This window comes from Schistocerca gregaria, chromosome 9 (assembly GCF_023897955.1).
Source record: "Schistocerca gregaria isolate iqSchGreg1 chromosome 9, iqSchGreg1.2, whole genome shotgun sequence".
NCBI classification, from domain to species: Eukaryota; Metazoa; Arthropoda; class Insecta; order Orthoptera; family Acrididae; genus Schistocerca; species Schistocerca gregaria.
In genome coordinates, this window is record NC_064928.1 from 118,671,934 (window position 1) to 118,687,773 (window position 15,840).

General features: G+C 42.2%; 1 protein-coding gene across 2 annotated transcripts in view; it reads left to right on the forward strand.

Moving 5' to 3' along the window:
- The first annotated feature begins 987 nt into the window (after nucleotides 1-987).
- LOC126291890 (cytochrome P450 4g15-like) overlaps nucleotides 988-15,840 on the forward strand; it is a 131,725-nt gene continuing 116,872 nt past the window's right edge. The window contains exons 1-2 of one of the 2 annotated variants that reach the window (XM_049985619.1): nucleotides 1,008-1,056; nucleotides 5,558-5,603. The gene's annotated coding sequence lies outside the window, so the exon portion shown is untranslated. Of the gene's footprint in view, nucleotides 1,057-5,557; nucleotides 5,604-15,840 lie in introns of both variants that reach the window. The other variant, XM_049985618.1, reaches the window with a different exon arrangement.

Here is a 15,840-nt window from a genome sequence, read left to right on the forward strand (position 1 = left end):
TAGGAAATGCAATCCGAAAACAAAGGAAGTAGGTTACAGTACGCTTGTTCGCCCGCTGCTTGAATACTGCTCAGCAGTGCGGGATCCGTACCAGATAGGATTGACAGAAGAGATAGAGAACATACAACGGAGAGCAGCGCGCTTCGTTACAGGATCATGTAGCAATCGCGAAAGCGTTACGGAGATGGTAGACAAACTCCAGTGGAAGACTCTGCAGGAGAGACACTCAGTATCTCGGTACGGGCTTTTGTTGAAGCTTCGAGAAAATACCTTCACCGAAGAGTCAAGCAGTATATTGCCCCCTCCTACGTATATCTAGCGAAGAGACCATGAGCATAAAATCAGAGAGATTAGAGACCACACAGAGGCATGCCGACAATCCTTCTTTCCACAAACAATACGAGACTGGAATAGAAGGGAGAACCGATAGAGGTACTCAAGGCACCCTGCGCCACACACCGTCAGGTGGCTTGCGGAGTAAGGATGTAGATGTAGACAATGGAGGACATGGGTTGCAAGTTCTATCCTGCTATCCTGAGATGAAAAGGCTGGCACAGGAAAAGAATTATGGACGCCCGCTTCAAACCAGTGAGAAGGCTAATGGCTAAAAAAAAAAAAAAAAGAAAAAAAGAAAAAAAACGCTTCGGAAAGTTTTGGTTTGATAGTATGATATGAGCTGCATCAAACCAGTCTCAGGACTGAAGACCACAACAACAACAACAGTATGATATGGCGAAAAGTTAGCGAAATGTGTATCGGCAGTATTTACTGTTCTAAAACAGGCAAAGTAAAGACAAAAATTGTGTTTGTACCAGAAATAACCCGTTCCTAACCGTTTGATGATTTCCAGCGTATACGATTTCGGCGGGGAAGCGGTTTTCATCGAGAACCGGTTGGTTTCACGCCCCCCACCCCCTCCCCACCCCTCCACTCCCACCACACATGGGCTGTGCTGTGCCGCCCTACATATTGTACAAGTTTGGGCTCCTGCGAGCAGTAGACGTGTGCTCGCGTCAGCCGGTCCACGTATTCCCGGTTTCTGTGCAGACGTCCCGGGTAAGTGACGGCGATGGCGTGGAAGCTGCTTGCCAAGCGACCATCTCGCAAGACTGCCGCACTTCTCAGTCTCGCTAGGGTACAAACCCGCCATTGCCTGGCTATTCATTTTGCCGGTTTTCTGCTACACACGGAAGAAAAATTGGCCTGGTGTGAGTAGGACTCGGAGAGTGATAGTTCTGTACAAATTTAATTGTGTGTAAAGACGGACGATTTTTCCCTGTTACCGACACTGATACTGGCTAGGTATCGGTCCCGAGAATTCCAAGACTTTCGAGAATCTTTGAATTTTAAGTCTGAACATACATACCTACGTACATACAAACATTAATACTTGTTCCATAGACCATGAATACGACATTTTGTAATGACGTGGAACGTGTCACTTTAATCTGATTTGATCCATTATAAATGGTTTTTGAAAGCCTGCGACTGTAGATACAAAAGGTTTGTTTATAAACAAATAAATCTTCTGCAACCAGTCACGATTTTTTCTTTATTTTACTATTCGCACGACGCATTTCGAGAAATAATTCCCATTTTTAAGTGCGTTTTTTTTTTTTTTTTTGTTGTGTATTAAGCCATTTCTTTTGATGTTCTCAGTGTGTGTGAGTCTGCTTCATTTTGTTGACTTTTACTGTATTAAATAAGAAGCGCAATTTTTAGTTGGGTATCAATTCGTTTTGTGAGGTTATGGCTAAAATTTAGAACAATTTGTACTTACACCTTTCTAATGGTCCATTTGTGTAGACTCTCACAAGTTGTGTACGATGTTGTTCTTCCTGTCAATGGACAATATTTTTCGTGAATGAGATTTCCACTCTGCAGCGGAGTGTGAGCTGATATGAAACTTCCTGGCAGATTAAAACTGTGTGCCCGACCGAGATTCGAACTCGGGACCTTTGCCTTTCGCGGGCAAGTGCTCTACCATCTGAGCTACCGAAGCACGACTCACGCGCGGTACTCACAGCTGTACTTCTGCCAGTATCCGTCTCCTACCTTCCAAACTTTCGAGTCTCGGTCTGGCACACAGTTTTAATCTGCCAGGAAGTTTCATATCAGCGCACACTCCACTGCAGAGTGGAAATCTCATTCTAAAAATCCCCCAGGCTGTGGCTGAGCCATGTCTCCGCAATATCCTTTCTTTCAGGAGCGCTGGTTCTGCAAGGTTCGCAGGAGAGCTTCTGTAAAGTTTGGAAGGTAGGAGACGGATACTGGCAGAAGTAAAGCTGTGAGTACCGGGCATGAGTCGTGCTTCGGTAGCTCAGATGGTAGAGCACTTGCCCGCGACAGGCAAAGGTCCCGAGTTCGATTCTCGGTCGGGCACACAGTTTTAATCTGGCAGGAAGTTTCAATATTTTTCTTGTATGTGTTCTCGCTGCCAGGTCTTCGACACGCAACAGCAAAACCTGCAGCTTAGAGCATGATGGCTGGGTCGGTCTTCAAAACATTGTGGACAGAACAGGAACAAACACGAAGTACAACGACAGGAAGCGCACCATTAAGCTTTTACAGAGATAATCAGATGCGATGGGAAGCCTCGTTTCCCCAGAACCTGCCACACTTTGTGTTTTCTGACTTCGTCAAAAGCTTTTGCATAATTTGCAACCGTTATGTGCGCGTTTAAATTCAGTTCCTTCCTTTTCTCTGCGTGTTGTTTTGGATTAAAGGTACCGTCAGTGCATGACTGTGCTTCATTAAAATCAATTTGTTCTTCCAATAACATTGTATCATAGATAGGGTGCAATTTATTATAAAGGCTCGTGTTGTTGCCTTTATAGCCTGTGTTAATGAGACCGTTTGCTCTAAAGTTCTTTGGATCTACTTGTCTTCGTGCCAACCAAACACTGCTTTCGTCAGCAAGGTGCCGGATCTCTCGCCAATTGAGAGCGATTGGAGTCCCTCCAACTATCTGGGGGTTTTGACGATCGAACGCTCCAGTTGGACAGAATCTGACGCAATACCCCCAGAAGAATGTGCAACAACCCTATCAATCGACACCAAGCCGAATAACTACTTCACAAGGGCTAAAGGTGTACCATCGCTTTATTGCCTTGCTCAATTTCTGAGGCTTTTCCTCTTAAATAAATCATCTAATTTTCCTGAAATTGTACTCATTTGTTTGTCTCTACGTGTGAATCACATCTACTGATTTCCGTCCCTTCCTTCATGCTGTGTCATTTCTTTTTGCCTTAAAGTTCAATTCCAGTATACATTCTCAAAGACATGGGTGAGGAACTTAGAATACGGTTCAGCATTTAGCACAAATACCACAATGAAGTGGACAAAGAAATAATAGAGAATAGAATAAGAAAATTACCTCTATTTGATGAGTCTGGAAACAAAACCAGCACAATTATAATCTTTGTTGGTTTCGTAACCTTAGGATGAGTTGTAATGCATATTATTGTAATACTTGTTTTCGTGCCTTTATTTTACTGAAATTCTCAATAACGTTGTTGAAATCTATTTCATTTGAAACTTTTCTTTCAGTTTATAAAGTGGACAGATTGGCTATACATGCTTCATTCATTGTAGAGCTAAGATAATTTTTATTAACTTTAGTCTAGAAAAAACTCACTCGCATGAAGCGACAGAGACGCAAATGGTCAAGATGTATTGGATTATAACTTATGTCCAGGATAATAATTCATTCAAGTCCCAATTAATTATAACCTGAAGAGTTTCTTGGGCTGACCATCGAGCAACAACGTCCAAGCTCGTATCGGTTCCACTTACGTGTCTACGGTAACTTCTTATTTCTCGCTGCACCTGCTGCTTATCAAAGTATTGTAAATTTCTATCCGATTCTCCAGTGACACAAACAGGGCGTCACCGGAAGCTTCAAGCAAAAATTTTCTTTCAAAAACTTGGAAAATTTTGCTGTTTGCGTCATTGTCATCTGTGGTTGGGGCAGTTGCTTGATATATCGGTCTGTGTGTTAAAACATTGATAGAAGAACGTCTTCTTAAATCAATAATCTATCCCCATGAACTATATCTCTCAGAAATGTTTTCCTTGCCCTCCTTCTTCCTCGTTGCTCAATGTTAATGTCCATATCGTTCCTTTTTCTTTTTTTTAGTGCCAGAAGTAACACCATTATCAATAATTGTAGTTCGCCCCGTCACTCGCTCCCGTTTGCATTTCGCTTCACATGAAGATATGTTTTTACTCTTCCCTCTTGTCGAATGTTTGTTTTTGCTTATAAAACAGGAAAATCTGATTGAGGCTATCCAAATTTCATTCACAATATACATATTAAATTTTATTATAAAATTATAACATTTACTTATAAGACTATTTTATGCATGCCTCTACAGGATGGAAAACTCCAAAACGACAAGGAAAACTCCCAATATTATAACGAGGGGTAAATACGATACAGAATGTCAGAGAGCGGTCCAGAGGGATCTGTAGAAGATCACTATAAAAATCTCAAAAACTGCAGAGGGTGCCGGAACCAGATCACACACGCGAAAATAAAAAATAAAAAAATTGCTCTCTCCTGGTAAAGTAACTGCATGGAAGAACACAAGAAGAAACACTCTAAGAGGATGAAAGGTTTTCGTGAAGCAAAGGAGAAAAAAAACTCCTGAAAATGAATTCAAGTTTAATCACTCTTCAAAAATAAAATGTGGATAATCGTTATAATAATGAAATCCATGACATTACCTATACATACTTTTTTCTCTGACAGCAAAACTACTGTGATAAATGTCACTACTTGTGAAATGCCTTTAAGTCTTTGTGAGGGTGGAAACCTTTATCTCTCCCTGTTCTTTCATACACCAACCTATAGGTTCCAGGCTAAGGTATTTTTGCAATAATATAGCTCCCTGAGTATAGTAATTACCATTTTTTGTTCAACTTACCGATCTTTGTCGATTTGGAATGTGTTCTCAAGAGGACTCGTTGCCCTTCGAAAAATGTGTACCTCCTTTTAACATTCTGTTGTATATTCTCTTTCTGCATTCTGCTCTATTCTCTAGCGTAATTACTTCTTGTTTGATTTTATCCTGTAAAATTAACCCTATAGTAGGTTATTTTGGCATGGGTGATTCCCATTTGTCAGTTTGCTTTGTGTTAAACGCAAGTGCAATAGGAGTAAGACCTGTGGAAGAGTGGGGTAGATTATTTGCTATTTGCGTAAATGGAGTCACGTATTCAATCCGTCGTGAATGTTTATTATGATCGTATGTCCTTATAAATCTATAGAGTTCTTTAAACACCCTCTCCACGGAACTTGCTTCTGGGTGGAGATAACTTACCAAGATGTGTTTAATGCACTGTATATTCATGAATTTTTTCCATTTTCTTCATGAGACATAGGCTATATTGTCTGTTAATATGACTTTTGGTTTTCCTACTCTTCGCAAATAATCCTCTTCAGTTCTCCTCATGATACTACTATCTGTAGAGGTTTTGATAGCATAAAGCTTGATGTATTTTGTGAAAATAGCATAAAGAGCTATTATGTATCTGACACCACCTTTTGTTCTAGGATATGTCCCTGGATGTCCAGAGAAACTATTTCCAGTGGAGCTTAGGTTAGTAAGGGGTGTAGTTCTGTAAACTTTGACATATTGGATGGTATTGTTCTTTGGCAAATAGCACACTTTTTTAATAATTGTGACATCTTGTCTGTACATTTTGTTACTCCGTAGTGTTCCCATACTTCGTGTGTGTTTGATAAATTCGTCGATATATTCCTCCGGAAGGCATACACACCAATGGTTAGAACTTTCGTGCTTCCGGTGGAACAAAATGCCTTTTATAACTGATACCATTTACTCACCTTGTGGTTTTCATTTATTTATTTATTTATACGTCACGTTCCGTAGGACCAAATTGACGAGCAAATCTCCAAGGTCATGGAACGTGTCATTACATGAAATTACAACATAAAAGTAATAATAGATAAAAATAAATGTTCATGAACCTGGTAAAAGACAGTCCATAAGTTTAAGTAAACGCTATCAGCAATACAATAAGAATCAGCTTAATTTTCCAAGGAACTCCTGGACAGAACAGAAGGAGTGACCCATGAGGAAACTCTTGAGTTTCGATTTGAATGCTCGTAGATTACTGCTAAGATTTTTGAATTCGAGTGGCAGCTTATTGAAAATGGATGCAGCAGTATACTGCACACCTTTTTGCATGAGAGGTAAGGACCGAGTGAAGGTAACCGAGTGAAAGCTGCTTATTGTTGGAAATAAACTAATATTGGTAACAAGAAACAACAATAAGGAATATACATATTGAGAGGCCAATGTCAAAATACCCAGACTCGTGAACAGAGGTCGACAAGAGGTCCGTGAACTCACACCACTTATTGCCCGAACCGCCCGTTTCTGAGCCAAAAATATCCTTCTAGAATGGGAAGAGATACCCCAAAACATAATACCATGCGACATAAGTGAATGGAAATAAGCAAAGTACACTAATTTACATGTCTAAGTATCACTCACATTTGATACCGTTCGAATAGTAAAAATGGCAGTATTAAGTCTTTGAACAAGATCCTGAACGTCGGCTTTCACGACAGCTTACTATCTATCTGAACACCTAGAAATTTGAACTGTTCAGTTTCGCTAATCATATGCCCGTTCTGTGAGATTAAAACGTCAGGTTTTGTTGAATTGTGTGTTAGGAACTGTAAAAACTGATTCTTACTGTGATTTAACGTTAGTTTATTTTCTACAAGCCATGAACTGAGGTCATGTACTGCACTGTTTGAAACCGAGCCAGTGTTGCACACAACATACTGTACTACCAAGCTAGTGTCATCAGCAAACAGAAATATTTTAGAGTTACCCGTAATACTAGAGGCCATATCATTTACATAAATAAGGATTTTGTATTACCTTTTTCCACCTGTTGTCTTGCTGTTGTATAATTCCCATTTGTTTACAAAATTTGTTGTAGGCTGGATTTTTGTGTACTACTTTGCATCAATAATGTACGAATTTCTGAATCGTGTTCAGACAGTTCACTGAAGTATCCCGTATGAAAGCATGATAACGTGCTCTATTGAGCGTAGGTGGAAGAACATGGGGCCCAATCAAGACATCACTAACAATGCCTGCCCAAATGTTCACAGAAAATCTGTGTTGATGACGTGATTGCACAATTGCGTGCGGATTCTCGTCAGCCCACACATGTTGATTGTGAAAATTAACAATTTGATCACGTCGGAATGAAGCCTCATCCGTAAAGAGAACATTTGCACTGAAATGAGGACTGACACATTGTTGGATGAACCATTCGCAGAAGTGGACCCGTGGAGGCCAATCAGCTGCTGGTAGTGCCTGCACACGCTGTGCATGGTACGGAAACAATTGGTTCTCCCGTAGCACTCTCCATACAGTGTCGTGGTCAACGTTACCTTGTACAGCGGCAACTTCTCTGAAGCTGACATTAGGGCTATCGTCAACTGCACGAAGAATTGCCTCGTAAATTTCAGGTGTCCTCGTCGTTCTAGGTTTCCCCAGTCGCTGGAATGTTCCGTGCTCCCTAAGACGCCTTCGAACGTCTTCCTGTCGGGACACCTTCGTTCTGGAAATCTGTCTCGATACAAACGTACCGCGCCACGGCTATTGCCCCGTGCTAATCCATACATCAAATGGGCATCTGCCAACTCCGCATTTGTAAACATTGCACTGACTGCAAAACCACGTTCGCGATGAACACTAACCTGTTGATGCTACGTACTGATGTGCTTGATGCTAGTACTGAAGAGCAAAGAGTCGCATGTCAACACAAGCACCGAAGTCAACATTACCTTCCTTCAATTGGGCCAACTGGCAGTGAATCGCAGAAGTACAGTACATACTGACGAAACTAAAATGAGCTCTAACATGGAAATTGAGCATTTCAGGACACATGTCCACATAATATCTTTTCTTTATTTGTGTGTGAGGAATGTTTCCTTAAAGTTTGGCCGTACCTTTTTGTAACACCCTGTAGATTCACTATTTAGCGCCCGTGTGTCCAACTTCGACACCTGACCTGCCGCCCAGGGGAAAGTAAGCATTAATGGCTAGGTCTTGGCACATGTACTTGTAAGTAATAACCAACCTAAAACATACGTCTTGTAGTGGCTATAGTTATTAGTGTACAAATGACATAAATACTAACCTACTGTTGTTCAGTACACAATCCTCAGACGCCAACAGAAATATTTGCCTTATACCCATTGCACCCGCCGAGCGAGGTGGCGCAGTGGTTAGCACACTGGACTCGCATTCGGGAGGACGACGGTTCAATACTGATTGAGGTTTTCCGTGATTTCCCTAAATCGTTTTAGGCAAATGCCGGGATGGTTCCTTTGAAAGGGCACGGTCGATTTCCTTCCCAATCCTTCCCTAACCCGAGCTTGCACTCCGTCTCTAATGACCTCGTTGTCCACGGGACGTTAAACACTAACCACCACCACCATTACACACTGCATACTCAGTTTACCATAAAGTATATCCCAGGTATGTAATTTTTCTTCTATCAACGTTGTTAACATTCTTGCTGTTTGCGGATCCTTCGTAATACTTCGGTGTTAGCTATTTTCGCTGTACATGAAATTTTACGCATTCTGTGGTAAATCAACATTTCAAAGGTCTCGATCTTATCGGTTCTTTTAACTTACATATTTCAGAATTGTATAGAAATACCGACCGCATGTGGCATCTTCAAAATCGATCTTTCAAGTTTAGGTCCAGTTCTGTACACAAGGAAATTTTTCTTTAATGTTGTGAAAGCATTACGGGTGTTCTCTATGCATTTTGCCTCCATGCCAGATCTACAATGTTTAAAGAGGAACTTTCTAAGATAAACTCGTCTGCTCTTTGTGTAAAGGCAATCTTAATCGCAGATCTGCATTTGTAGTGGAACGAGACTATGCAGTAACAATCATAAAATGCATCCTTTTGATGTTGGCGTTCAGACCCAGATTACTACCGTAATATCCTACTATGTTGATAAGTTTGTACAAGGTCATCTGAATTATCAGCAGTCAAAACTGCATCATCAGCATAGCCACTGTTATCGATGAAGACTTCTTTGACATTTGCTGCTTTTTTTTATATCTCCAAGTGCTTTCTCACAGATAACCTATGACCAAAAACTGGGCAACGAAGGCGACGGGACTCATCCTCGTCGGGCTCTTCTACAGATATCAAGCAAGTCGGTGACCTCAGAATGAAATTTGTCCTGCAGTTTTTGATTCCTGTATAAATTCTCTAACAGAGGACATCCTGATATAAGAAGGGCTTACTTCAATAGTGGTATAAGTTCATTTGTGTTCATATTGAGATACCGAGTCCTAAAGTTAAATAAGTGCTGAGAAATCGGCAGTTGGGATACGAGAAATATTCAAGCATATGGCTTCTTGCTAGAGATGAAGCTCTCTTTCCCTTTGTTTGGCTCATTAATTTCAGAAGCATTATAGACATAAAAGTGCAGGTAATGGACTAGTACCATCTAACACTCATGGTGATGTCTGTTTGTTCTATATCGTGTCTCCCTACCACTTTCGCGCAACGACGTTCTGAGCGTGTTTTTTAGGGAACTGACTAGTTTCAACCTGGGACCTGCTGCTGGTAAGGAGACGCCAGACCACACATGACATGTAGAATGCAGAAGATATGATATAACCAAATACTTAATGATTTCAGCGTTAGCTCCACTGCACTCCCTGTAAAAGAATCTTAATACTAACTAAATTTAGTGGAAGGGGTTCAAGGCTTTCCTATTTTTAGTTAGCTGGGAAAATAACGTCGAAAAAGCAGTTAAGATTACCATTGGAAATTTTATTCTACTCACAAAACATTGTTTATAAATTGCACTATTGATAGAAGGAGATGTTTTAATACAGGATGGTAAAAACCAACTGCGCTCAACAAAAATTTGAACGAATATTCCCTGAATGGGTTTCCAAGTTCTACAATGGGTCGAAGGATGACCTATGCCATATCACATCTATAATCTAGGTTTAAATTAAGTTTCACAAAAGAGAAAACTATCAAAATGCTCTACAGTGACCCTCAATTATCTTTAATTACTTATCTAACTTGGCGTATGTGGCTTCTCAGTAACTATATAACATAAAAATCATCGCTTTTCAGATTTTTACTACAAGTGGCAAATGTGAACATCATGAGATTTAATTGACGATCGACACTAGTATTACGCAAAAAGGGGTGTAACAGATGAAACTTCTGCAGTTCTGAGTGCAGCCTTATGCGCTCAAAAATGCGGCATCGCGTGCGTTCATTACCTTGTCGGTGTTTAGGCAGCGTCAGGGCGACAGCGGCCGGCGCAGCAGCCATCCAGCTCGCCGTCTCGGAACTAACTAACCTCTCCTAACTTCTCCTTACTACCATTTACCGAAATTGGTTTAAAGAAAACTGTCTGTGTTTTCATCTGACCAATCAGGGTCTCAATGTTAACCTTAAGCTCCGCCTACAAAAATTCTGTCTATCCAATGAGAAACGTTATACTTTTCGTGGTGGACAATGTTTTTAAAGTTTGCAACGTAACAGAGACGCGAAAAAGTCTCACGCTAAAACTTGCAGCTGGTGTGGGCCTTTTTGTGTTATCGTAAGATCTATACTAACAGAGACGCGAAAAGGTCTCAAGCTAAGGCTCTAGCTTTTAACATGGGCTTGGGGGTGGTCCTAACGGTTAGCTGCCGACGTGGGTGTTCGTCCCTTATCGTAGGGCCTTCTAACTTAACACGGTTCTGCTCTCGGCTTCCGTTCTCGTTTCTCCCCTCGAAACTGCGTCTGTCTCACAGTGGGAAGGTATGACATGCATACAGACATTCTTGTATTAGTCTGTGGTATTCCATTTGCTCACTCGTTACTCCTATTACTTTGGTAAATTTAATGTTACGATTTATTCGGAGTTATGTGACATACTACTGGATTTGCTTGGATTTGCCTGACACCTTACAACCGCTATTGAAATAAGCCCTTCATATGTGCTTTCCTTTTTGCATACGTCTATGATGTCGCACTCTATAAAAGGCTTTTCCTTCATCAGATAAGATGGACCATCGGAAAAGCAATGAAGAAACTGCAAGCATGCAACATGTGATACCATCGAAGAATAACAGGAACATCGATAAAACACTGAATAGTAGGAATATTGACAGGAAGAAAGAAGTGTACAGATTATCACTACCATGAGAAGGGGACACGTTTAAATAGGCCTGGCTATGATTTCCAACAATAATGTAGCTTACAGTGGAAGGAACACTAGAGCACGAAGTTGGAAGGAGCAAGAAGAAGGCTAGACAATACAAGACAGATTGTAGAAGATGCTGAGTGTAGTAATTTTATAGACAGAAAAACATCAGTTCAATGTTGGAAAAGATGCAGGACAGTATGAAGCCAGTCGAAATTCAGTTGTCTTTGGAAGGAAGGTACTCGCTAGGCACTGTTTATTGGAGTGAGGAGTATATACAGGGCGTTTAAATTCTTACACAAATTTTAACTTGCAAAATGGTTCAAATGGCTCTGAGCACAATGGGACTTAACATATGAGGTCATCAGTCCCGTAGACTTAGAACTACTTAAATCTAACTAACCTAAGGACATCACACACATCCATGCCCGAGGCAGGATTCGAACCTGCGACCGTTGCAGCAGCGCGGTTCCGGACTGAAGCGCCTAGAACCGCTAGGCCACAACGGCCGGGTGTTAACTTGAATCGTAAAGAGAGTAAGTAACTCACACAAATATTTTGTACAGTGCCGAATTCAGTATACCTTCAACGTTTGTTCCCGTCTAAAACTGTTAGTTCCCGCTGGATGGTATGCGCTAATTACTTTTTCCAGCAGTCATTGTGGAGTCGTATAGCGGTGCAGAGAATGTGCATTGTTGTTTCTGGTTTCATGAATCCAAACCCTCTACTACAGTTCAAAGACAGACTAAATATCGCAAGACACCAACGAAAAGACGAACTATTATTAAGTGGTAAAAACGGTTCACCGCAACCGTGTATCACACGGGACGCCGAGTGAGGATCGCGAAGCAGTTTCTGACGCAGCAGCTGTACAAGTTGGGCAGTCTTACGCCTGCAGTGTGGCTAAATGGACGAGGCGTTCCAGCTTAGAATTCAATGTGCCTAGTGTTACAGTGTGGTAAGTATTACGGAAACGCCTTCCATTCAAACAATACAAACCCGCCCAAGCTTTAAGGGAGAGTGACAAAGAAATACGAGACGAGTTCCGCGTAGAAGTGTTCAACAAAATGCAGATTACAAATGATTTTCTCAATAAAATCGTCCGGTAAAGTGAATCGGCATAGTGCTCGATTATGCGGAAGGCAGAAACACAGTTTCGGGACTCGCCTAAGGTGAATGTTTTTTGCTATGTAAGCTGCAGCAAGATTCACGGTCCTCTCTTTTTTGCCGAGTCAACTAGAATCGTAGCTGGACATAATTCATCGTTGTCTAAAATCTCAAATACAACAGGATGTGGGCACAGAATTTATTTTTCAGCGAGATGGCGCACCACGATATTATCATTGTGGAGATGTCGCGTACCTCCGGAGGAATGTGGTGACGTCGATTGGACGTCGTGGAACAATACTGTGCCCACCGCGATGACCTATTCTGACCTCAAAGGACTTGCGTGTATGGGGTCACATTAAAGACAGAGTGTTTGTTCCTCAGATTCCGGGCGACAACGGATAACACAAACAGCTGCCACCATACATCAAGACGCGCTTCATAGGATTCGGCGGGAAACGAATTACTAATGGAGCACTTCAGAGGGATGCCACATTCCTTGACTTCCGGAACGCGTTTGACTCGGTGCTCCACTGCAGACTCCTAACTAAGGTACGAGCATATGGGTTCCCAAATATGTGAGCGGCTAGAAGACTTCTTAAGTAATAGAACCCAGTACGTTGCCCTCAATGGTGAGTGTTCATCGGAGGTGAGGGTATCATCTGGAGTGCCCCAGGGAAGTGTGGTAGGTCCGCTGTTGTTTTCTGTCTACATAAATGATCTTTTGGATAGGGTGGATAGCAATCTGCGGATGTTTGCCGATGATGCTGTAATGTACGGGAAGGTGTCGTCGATGAGTGACTGTAGGAGGATACAAGATGACTTGCACAGGATTTGTGATTGGTGTAAAGAATGGCAGATAAGTCTAAATATTGATAAATGTAAATTAATGCAGATCAATAGGAAAAAGAATCCCGTAATGTTTGAATACACCATTAGTAGTGTAGCGCTTGACACAGTCACGTCGATTAAATATTTGGGCGTAACATTGCAAAGCGATATGAAGTGGGACAACCATGTAATGGCAGTTGTGGGGGAGGCTGATAGTCGTCTTCGGTTCAGTGATAGAATTTTGGGAAGATGTGGTTCATCTGTAAAGGAGACCGCTTATAAAACACTAATACGACCTATTCTTAAGTACTACTCGTGCGTTTGGGATCCCTATCAGGTTGGATTGAGGAAGGACATACAAGCAATTCAGAGGCGTACTGCTAGATTTGTTACTGAGGGGTTTGAACATCACGCGAGTGTTATGAAAATGCTTCAGGAACTCGGGTGGGAGTCTCTTGATGAAAGGAGGCTTTCTTTTCGTGAATCGCTACTGAGAAAATTTAAAGAACCAGCATTTGAGGCTGACTGTGGTAAAATTTTACTGCCGCCAACTTATATTTCGCGGAAAGACCACAAAGGTAAGAAAGATTAGGGCTCGTACAGAGGCATATAGGCAGTCATTTTTCCTTCCTTCTGTTTCGAGGTGGAACAGGGGGAGAAGATGCTAGTTGTGGTACGAGGTACCCTCCGCCACGCATCGTATGGTGGATTGCGGAGTATGTAGGTAGATGTAGATTTAAATGTAGCACTTGTCGTAATAGAAAAGGTGGCCACAAGAATATTTGTAATTGAAACTTGAAGATATACTGCGTTCAGTGCTGTATCAAAACATATCTGAAAGTTATTTACCTTTTTCACAATTAAAGGTTGCTTTTGCACGGCTGTTTACAAACACCCCTGTACAGTGCTCTACCTGCGGAGAAGGGTACGGCGGCAACTCCCACAGCTGCATTCCTCCCTGTCTCCGCAGGTTACGTCACAGCCAGACGTCTAACGATAGGCACGGCGCAACCGGTTCCCGTTAGACCTCTTCGCCTGTTGGTCTGCTGGTGCCCCATATCGTCCCAGATCTTTTCCCTCACGTTAAAACCAGATGAATCCGGTGACGAGCATATCATCTTGAGTCTTCCTTCTCACTCCTAAACCTCACGGTATGGACGGTCGTGCTGTTGGGAGATGGCATCGCTGACGAGGAAGGCATTAAGTGTCAGTGGAGGCAGGTGTTCCTTAATAGCACTGACATATCAAAAATCAGTAAAACAATCTAGATCACAACCGATGTTTATTTCAACCTCTGCCACTCCATCACGGCTAAGAGACATCGCGTGGTATATACATTACTGGCCATTAAAATTGCTACACCAAGAAGAAATGCTGATATCAAACGGGTATTCATTGGACAAATATACAGGGTGTTTAAAAATGACCGGTATATTTGAAACGGCAATAAAAACTAAACGAGCAGCGATAGAAATACACCGTTTGTTGCAATATGCTTGGGACAACAGTACATTTTCAGGCGGACAAACTTTCGAAATTACAGCAGTTACAATTTTCAACAACAGATGGCGCTGCAAGTGATGTGAAACATATAGAAGACAACGCAGTCTGTGGGTGCGCCATTCTATACGTCGTCTTTCTGCTGTAAGCGTGTGCTGTTCACAACGTGCAAGTGTGCTGTGGACAACATGGTTTATTCCTTAGAACAGAGGATTTTTCTGGTGTTGGAATTCCACCGCCTAGAACACAGTGTTGTTGCAACAAGACGAAGTTTTCAACGGAGGTTTAATGTAACCAAAGGACCGAAAAGCGATACAATAAAGGATCTGTTTGAAAAATTTCAACGGACTGGGAACGTGACGGATGAACGTGCTGGAAAGGTAGGGCGACCGCGTACAGCAACCACAGAGGGCAACGCGCAGCTAGTGCAGCAAGTGATCCAACAGCGGCCTCGGGTTTCCGTTCGCCGTGTTGCAGCTGCGGTCCAAATGACGCCAACGTCAACGTATCGTCTCATGCGCCATAGTTTACGCCTCTATCCATACAAAATTCAAACGCGGCAACCCCTCAGCGCCGCTACCATTGCTGCACAATGATATAGTGCACAGGATTGATGACGGCGATATGCATGTGGGCAGCATTTGGTTTACTGACGAAGCTTATTTTTACCTGGACGGCTTCGTCAAGAAACAGAACTGGCGCATATGGGGAACCGAAATGCCCCATGTTGCAGTCCCATCGTCCCTGCATCCTCAAAAAGTACTGGTCTGGGCCGCCATTTCTTCCAAAGGAATCATTGGTTCATTTTTCAGATCCTAAACGATTACTGCATCACGCTATCTGGACATTCTTCGTGAATTTGTGGCGGTACAAACTGCCTTAGACGATACTGCGAACACGTGGTTTATGCAAGATGGTGCCCGACCACATCGCACGGGCGACGTCTTTCATTTCCTGAATGAATATTTCGATGATCGTGTGATTGCTTTGGGCTATCCGAAACATACAGGAGGTGGCGTGGATTGGCCTCCCTATTCGCCAGACATGAACCCCTGTGACTTCTTTCTGTGGGGACACTTGAAAGACCAGTTGTACCGCCATAATCCAGAAACAATTGAACAGCTGAAGCAGTACATCTCATCTGCATGTGAAGCCATTCCGCCAGAC